We start from the raw sequence: 9,071 nt of genomic DNA, 5'->3' as shown, positions 1-9,071 counted from the left end.
TGGGTATGTGGATTGTGGTCTGGTTATCCTCCACTTTACAGCTAATGTCCATTTATAAGTGAGTATATACCATGTTTGTCTTTCTGGGTCTGGGTTACCTCACTCAGGATGAGGTTTTTCTAGTTCTATCCATTTTCTTTCAAATTTTATGATGTCATTGTCTTTAACAGCTGAGTAATACTCCATTGTGTATATGCATCACATTTTCTTTATAATTCTTCAGTTGAGGAGCATCTAGGTTGTTTCCAGGTTCTGGCTATGTGTTGCTAAGAACATAGTTGAGCAAGTGCCCTTGTAGTATGATTGAGCATTCTTTGGGTATATGCCCAAGAGTGGTCTTGAGGTAGATTGATTCCCAATTTTCTGAGAAACCTCCATATTGATTTCCACAATGGCTGTATAAGTTTGTACTCCTCCAGTGGAGGAATGTTCCCCTTTCTCCACATCCTCTCCAGATCTTACCTATTCTCACAGGTGTAAGATGGAATCTCAGAGTTGTTTTGTTTTGCATTTCCCTGAAGGCTAAGGATTTTGAACATTTCTTTAAGTGATTCTCAGCCATTTGATATTCCTCTGTTGAGAATTCTCTGTCTAGATCTGTATCACACTTTTTAAGTCTAAAATTTGTTTTTTTGATGTTTCCTTGAGTTCTTTATATGTTTTAGAAATCAGTTCTCTGTTCTCGGTCAGATGTGGGATTGGTGAAGATCTTGTCCCATTCTGTAGGCTGTCATTTTGTCCTATTGACAGTGTTCTTTGCCTTACAGAAGCTTTTCAATTTTATGAGGTCCCATTTATTGTTGATCTTAGTGTTTGTGCTACTGGTATTCTATTCATGAAGTTGTTTCCTGTGCCAATATGGCAAGGCTATTTCCCACTTTCTCTTCTGCCATGTTTAGCCTAACTGATTTAGGTTGAGGTCTTTGATCCACTTGGACTTGAGTTTTGTGCAAGGTGATAAATACAGATTTATTTTTATTGTTCTATGTGCAGACATTCAGTTATGCCAGTACCATTTGTTGAAGAAGTTATCCTTTACTATTGCATAATTTTGTCTTCTTTATAAAAAAAAAAAGTCAAGTGTCCATAGGTGTATGGATTTGTGTCTGGGTCTTCAATTTTATTCCATTGATCAATGTGTCTGTTTTTAAGCCAATACCATGCTATTTTTATTACTGTAGCTCTGTAGTAGAGCTTGAAATCTAGAAATCTAGGATGGTGATACTTCTAGAAAATCTTTATTATTATTATTATTATTATTATTATTATTATTATTATTGGTTTTTCCATACAGGGTTTCTCTGTGTAGTTTTGGTACCTATCCTGGATCTCACTCTGTAGACCAGGCTGACCTTGAACTCTCAGAGATCCACATGGCTCTGCCTCTCAAGTGCTGGGATCAAAAGCAAGTGCCACCACTGCCAAGCCTGGAAGTTCTTTTATTGTACAGGATTGTTTTAGCTATCCTAGGTTTTTGTTTTGTTTTGTTTTTCCACATGGAGTTGAGTATTTTTCTTTCAAGGTCTGTAAAGAATTATGTTGGAATTTTTATGGCTGATTGCATTGAATCTGTAGATTGCTTTTGGTAGGATAACTATTTTTACCTTATTGATCCTACTGATCCATGCGCATGAGAGACCATTTCATCTTCTGATATCTTCTCCAATTTCTTTCTTCAAAGACTTTAAATTTTTATCATACAAATCTTCCATTTCCTTGGTTAGAATTATCACAAGATATTTTATATTTTTGTGACAATTGTGAAGGGTGTTTTATCCCTGATTTCTTTCTCAGCTGTTGATTGTTTGTCTATAAGAGGGCTACTGGTTTTTTTAGTTAATCTTGTATCTAGCCACTTCACTAAAGGTGTTTTTAGCTCTAGGAGTTCCCTGGTAGAATTCTTGGTGTCACTTATGTATACTATCATATCATCTGCAAACAAGAATACTTTGACTTTTTCGTTTCCAATTTGTATCCCCCTATTTCCTTTTGTTGTCTTATTGTTCTATAATTTTAATTACTGTATTAAATAGATATAGAGAAAGTGAACAGTCTTGTCTTATTCCTGGTTTTAGTGGAATTGCTTTAAGTTTCTCTCAACTTAATTTGATGTTGGCTGTCAGCTTGCTATATATTGCTTTTATTATGTTTAGATATGTTTCTTGTATCCTTGAACTCTTCAATACTTTTATCATGAAAGTGTTGGATTTTGTCCAAGCACCTACTTTTTGTTCAGCATCTACTGAGATATATGTTTTTTTTTCTTTCAGTTTGTTTTCATGGTGGATTACATTGATTGATTTTTGTATATTGAACCATCCCTCCAACTCTGGGATGATTCTTACTTGGATGAACTTTTTGATGTGTTCTTGGATTCAGTTTGTGAGAATTTTATTGAATATATTTGCATTGATGTTCAGGAGGGAAATGGGTATGTAATTCTCGTTCTTTGTTGAGTCTTTGTGTGATTTGTGCATCAGGGTAACTGGCCTCATAAAATGAATTTGGCAATGTTGCTTTTGTTTCTATTTTGTGAAATAATTTTAGAAGTATTGATATTAATTCTTCTTTGAGAGTTTGGTAGAATTCTGTGCCGAAACCATCTAGGCATGGGCTCTTTTGGTTGGGAAACTTTTGATGACTACTTCTAATTCCTTTTGGGTTATCTGTCTATTTACATTGTTCATCTGATATTAATTTAATTTTGGTATGTAGTATCTATCAAGAAATTAGTCTGGTTCTTTTAGAGTTTTCCAATTTTCTGGAGTTCAGGTTTTTGAAGTGTGATCTAATGATTCTCTGAATTTCCTCAGTGTCTGTTGTTATACCCCTTTTCTTTCTGATTTTGTTAATTTGGATATTCTCTCTCTGCCTTTTGGTTAGTTTGGATAACTGTTCGTCTATTTTGTTGATATTTGCAAAGAACCAACTCTTTGTTTCATTGAATCTCTGTATTGATTTCTTTGTTTCAATTTGTATTGATTTTCATCCTCAGTTTGATTATTTCCTGCCATCTACTCATCCTGGATATGTTTGCTTCTTTTGGTTCTAGAGCTTTCATATGTGCTGTTAAGTAGATAGTATGATACCACTTCAAATTCTTTATGTAGGCACTTAATGCTGTTAACTTTTCTCTGAGCACTCTTTTCGTTTCTCATAAGTTTGGGTACGTTGTGCATTCCTTTTCATTGAATTCTAGGAAATCTTTAATTTCTTTTCTCATTTCCTCCTTGACCTAGTTGTTATTGAGTTGAGAGTTTCTGTTGTTTTTGTTGATATTGAAATCCAGTTTTAATCCATAGTGGTCTGATAGGATGAAGGAGGTTAATTCACTTCTTTTATCTGTTGAGACTTGCTTTGTGATTGATTATGGGGTCAATTTTAGAGAAAGTTGGAATATCTTGTTTTTTCCTTCTATGGTGATTGAAAATTTTTCTGGGTATAGAAGTCTGGCCTGGCATTATGAAATCTTCGAGTCTCCAGGACATCTCTCCAAGTCCTTCTGGCTTTTAGAGTATCCATTGAGAAGTTGGGTATAATTCTAATAGGTCTGCTTCTATATGTTACTTAGTAATTTTCCCTTGCACCTGTTAATATTCTTCCTTTGCTCTGTATGATCAGTGTTTTGATTATCATGCAGTGGGGAGACTTTCTTTTGTGGTTCAATCTATTTGGTGTTCTGTTTGCTTCTTATACTTTTATAAAGATCTTCTTCTTTAGGTTAGGAAAAATTTCTTCTATGATTCGGTTGAAAATATTTTCTGAGCCTTTGAGTTAAGATTCCTCTCACTCTTCTATTCATATTATTCATAGGTTTGGTCTTTTCATAATGTTTCAGATTTCTTGGACGTTTTGTGACAGAAATTTTTTAGATTTAAAATTTTCTTTGACTGATGTATTTATTTCTTCTATCGTATTTTCAACATCTGAGATTCTCTCTTCCATTTTTTGTATTCTGTTGGTGATATTATGTTTGTAGTTCCCGTTCACTTACCTAGATTTTCCATTTCCAGAATTTCCTCAGTTTGTGTTTTCTTTATTGTTTCTATTTCTACTTTCAGGTTTTGGAGAGTTTTACACATTTCTTTTGACTTTTTTTCTTGGCTTTCTTTAAGGGATTCACTCATTATCTCCAAATTTTTGTTTGTTTTTTACTCTATTTCTTTAAGAGATTTATTCATTTCCTCTTTAAGGGCCTCAATCTTCTTCACAAAGTTGGTTTTAAGGTGTTTTTCTTGTGTTTCAGATGTGTTTAAATATTTAGAGCTTGCTATAGTATGATAGCTAGGCTCTGGTGGTGACATATTGTCCTGGCTGTTGTTAATTGTGTTCTTATGCTGGCTTCCAGGCATTTGAGTATGGAGTGATTACAGGTCTGGGTGCCATCTTTTGAGTTTGTTTTTATTGGATGGAGGCTTTTTTTCCCTTGGCTTCTGTTTCCTTCTGGTCCTCTGGCCAGAATGGTCTGTGGTTGAGCAGGAGGTCTCCACTTCAGTTAGGAGCTAGACTTCATGTGGCCAGTATGGCCTCTGTTCAGGTAGATGGTCTCTGCCTGTCTTGGGGGATGACACATGGTGACACAGAGAGAGTGGTTATTTGGAATTGCATGGAGGGGGCAGTGAGAGAGTAAGGAAGTTCTGCTGGTTGGTGGCCTACCTGGACTACTGGTGGCTGACATGGTCTCTGCTAGAGCATGGAACCAGTTAATAGTTTCTTGTTTCCAAACTGTTAGGGAGTTACTGTGTTTATTTAACATCATGTAACATATCTACATGTGAGATTGAGTATGTAAAACAGAATGAACCAAACAGTGTGGGAAAACACAGTATTAGTGACTACATCTCCGTAGACAAAGTCTGCAAGGAGCGACACAGGCTTCATGTCAGGACAAACATCACTCTTAATTATGAACCATACAAGCTACAATAATGACTAGCCATAAAGACATGCACACTAGTGCAATAATGGCATCAACATCCTGAGAGAAAACAATCCCTTTTGATTGGATTTAAGTGCTGCTCCACAAGATGAAACCCAAACTTGGCACCATTATTAGGCAAAAAACCTGTGGCAGACAGGTCATAAGGTCTAGGTAAGACCTACTACTATTAGTCTGCTAAATGGACATAGTAATAAACTGACTCTTGATGACTTATCCTTATACCCATAGATTAATCCATCTCTGAACTATTATCAGAGGAGCATCTATTTGCAGTACATGGTGATTAACATATAGACCCACAGTTGGTCTAGATGTAGAAAATGTAATAAGACTGTGGTAGATTCAACACATAGGACATCTATATGTAGAAAGGCAAGAGGTCCTCATGTTCACAGATAGCACTAGAGCAACTGGTAATGTTAAACTCACAGGCCTCTCTCTTCAAAAGAATGGTTTGTACCTAGAAGGCTGAGAGTGGATGTTATTAATAGCCTAGTGATATTTTACTGCAGGGCCAGGCTTCACTGAATCCCCCACACTGCTGTGTGTATCCCAGACTTCTGAGTATTGTTTCTCAGTCAGCAGAACCATTCTTATGGAAGAGGTCACATGTATTTTGCAAAAGAGTCTACTATTATGTTCTTCTCAGATCTTTTCTCTCTAGACCCTTACATGAGCATTGCTTCTCAGTCAATAGAACCCATTTTTATGGAAGAGGTCAGAGGTGTTCTGCAAAAGACATCTACTTTGGAAAGGAGTTTCAATGCCATCATACTTCAAGCATTGTTGGGATAATTGTCACTAGGAAACATTTTTCCAAAGTTGTACTGTGCTTAAATATGTCAAAAGTAAACTGATCAGATTCAGACTCTTGAAGTTTGGAAGGACTGTGGCTAACTATGTCTTGTTGACTGAGATTTTCTTCTTGCCTCATATGGATTAATCTTCTTTAGTTTGTAGTATTTGCAGAGACCTCCACATCTACCACACTCCTTCCCTGAAAGGCTCAGGGATCAATGTGGAAGAGGGGGAGGAAAGAGTGCAAGAACTGGAGGTAGAGGATAGCTACAAGGAAACAATGTCTTCTGGACACAGAAGGGCAGTTCCACAGTTGTAATAACAGAATTCACAAGAGCTGTGCAAGCTTCAGACAGACCAAATCTTAGGGTAGAGAGGTGTGGGCACAAAGTTCCACCTTCAGACAAAGAGCTGTTGGTATTTGATAGCTGCTGAGACAGGGAGAATCAGTTTTCTTTAAGAGTGTGGCCCCTGGTTGGTCAACCATACTCCACTGGAAGGCCACACATCCAAGAGTATATGGGCATCACAAATTTGATTTGATAGGGTAAAAATAAATTAGGCCACAAAGTTGGGTGATTAGGTAAGTGAGGGTGGGCAGTGAATCTGGAGGAGTCAGGAGAGGGGGTAAATAGGAGCAAAACATATTGTATAAAATTTTCAAAGAACTAGTGATGTGCATCCATGGAGTGCAAACATTTTGCCATATAAAAAGGAGTGAAATGCTGGTGTGTGGTGTAACATGGACAAGCCTGAAACACATAGGAAGGAAAATAAGTCTTTAAGGGACCATCTATTGTAGAAGTTCTTGCATATAAATATAATCCTCATCAAGTGCTTGTAACTAGTTTACTTCCCCAGTTTACAAATGAAGAAATCACCGCACTACTGTGGAAACAAACTAAGAAGCTAGATGTGCTGACATACACATGCAACATCAGCTGTTGGGATCCTGAGGCAGACAGAAGTCTTCATGGGCTACATTGTATCTGGTTAGTTGGAGTTCCATGAGAAGATCCTGTCTTCCTAAAATCAACCATAGCAACCAAAACCGATTTAATAACCAACCTCACCAAACCAGCAATGACCAGCAGAGTGAAGGTCCCATCACAAGCCTGTCTCATGTCTACATGCTGGCTTTACTCACTAGCTTCTGGGTTGACTTTTTTTTCCCAAATGGTGAGACATGCTGGTGGTTGAGCTGATGAGTTGTTTTAACCTGCCATTTTCTTAGAGTTGGGTGGGTGATAGGAGGGTGCTGAATCCAAGAGAGGAGGGGTTGAGGAAAGAGAAAGTAGGATTAACAAGGAGAATTACAAACTGGTAAATACTCACTCTAATAATTTTTTCTTTCATGTTTCCTTGATGACATAGAAAGAAACAGAATAAGATGGAATTTAGGCCCACTGAAAGTTTGTAGGTGGTAGCTGAATTTGCCTTTGAAGGAGGACTACATGTGTTTTGGATGAAATATTTTAATGAGCTCTTAGTTGTTATAGGCCAAAGCAAAGGGTACTCTAAAAGAAGACGCTGAACTTCCCCACACAGTGTCCTAAGACCTCGTTCAAATTGGATGGGGTGTTATTTCTGCTTATTTCTTTTAAGGAAAAATATAATTATTCCTTGTCATTTTTATTGACAGAGTATAAAATTGCTCTCTTTCCAGTGTTTTGTGGGCCTTATCTCACTTGGAAGATATAAGCATAGATTAGCCTATCACACAGTTGTTGAAATGGCAGCTGAGGAGAGGCTAGTCCTCTGTGAAACCTCCTGGAGGAGCCATATGACCTCTGAGTGACGGGGAGGTTGGCAGGAAGAGAAGGACAAAAAGGACCAGCTACAGCCATCTTCTTCCCAGGCACCACATGTGACACACGGATTTCAGTAAGTTAGCTTCCTCTGAGACACATGGTGTGGTTGGTGGTTGGTGAGTTCCTGCTAGGTAGAGTTTCCTTTCCTGTTTTTTTGATAATATACTCTGAAAGAAGCCACTTTAGATAGACGAGTTGATTAGGCTCCAATTCCAGGTTACAGTTCGCCATGGCTGAGAAGTCACAGTCACAGAGGTCTGAGAGACCTGGTCACATGGCATGCACTCGAGAACAGAGAGCAATGACTGAATGCATGTATGATAATGCTCAGCTTGCCTGTCTCTTGCACAGTCTGCCACCTCTACTCCCTGCCCAGGAAATCAACACAATCCCTCCAACTATCCCAGAAGCTAACATTATTAAAGCTGTCTTTAATCTAGACAGCCCTTCACAGGTGTGCCCCGAGGCTTGCCTCCTGGTGTTGAGTTGACATGAGTCATCATCACAGTCGGGCACTAAATTTTTTTTTAAGGAAATAGATTTCAAGTACCATAAAGAAAAGTCTCCAAACTGCTTTTATTCCAAGCCTAGATTTTATTGTGGCCAGATTAAAAATAAACCAGGGATGGCTTTCTAAGTGATAAAGATCCACTAGCTGCTTTCCACTGATCACATGTTAAAGATCAACCAATGGCAGACTCAAAGGTGTCAAAAGTTTAGACTAACTCCAAGGCAACAAACTGGAGGTGAAAGCGACAAACAGCTGTTTTTCTTTCTTAGGTTAGGCACATCTGGCCTTGTAGGCTGCCTGGAGCAACGACTGCAAGGCTGACATAAATCATATGGAGGGTAAATGTTTCCTCATTGGTTGTCCTGAAAGGGTGGAGCGCTGCTTTTGTGCCCAAAGCCTGGGTCACTCTGCAAGGAGGGCAGTTTTACCTCCTTCAATAAAAGTTACAAGGAGCAAAGGCCTGGGCAGTGACCTCTTTGACTTCCCTGGAGGGTCCCCCTCATCTTCCAGGGCTATCCCTTTCTTGGACTCTGTTTAAGGTGTTAACTTTCTCTCACTTCCCTCCTGCTGTGTCCCTCCTCCTGGCAGTTGCCAAGACTTCTAGCTTCCCTGACCTGTTCTCTCTGATTCCCAGTATATTGCCCAAGAGTGTCCTGAGTCACTATTCAATTTTTTTTTAAACAAGACTAAGAACCTGCAGAGAGGTCTTTGTGCCTAGTGACATAAGGACATTTTTGGCTCACAGAAACATCTACAGTTCTTCATCCTTTCTTTTTAAGTCCCCTCTGTATCATGCCTCAGGACGTCTTACCTTAAATGCTATAGCCCAGTCTTAGCAGCCTTGTGAGGAACTTGGGGATAAACTACATCTACAGGACATTCAGAGAATGCTGCTACTTGCCAGAGTCTGTTAACAGATGGAGAGGTGGAGTGTAGAGGAAGAAGGCAGTTAGGAACAGAGGCAGATGTACATGTGGCTCCTAGAAACAGTATGTATTTGTGGACTATG

Source organism: Peromyscus maniculatus, chromosome 3 (assembly GCF_049852395.1).
Source record: "Peromyscus maniculatus bairdii isolate BWxNUB_F1_BW_parent chromosome 3, HU_Pman_BW_mat_3.1, whole genome shotgun sequence".
Taxonomy (NCBI): Eukaryota; Metazoa; Chordata; class Mammalia; order Rodentia; family Cricetidae; genus Peromyscus; species Peromyscus maniculatus.
This window is presented reverse-complemented; position numbering follows the sequence as displayed.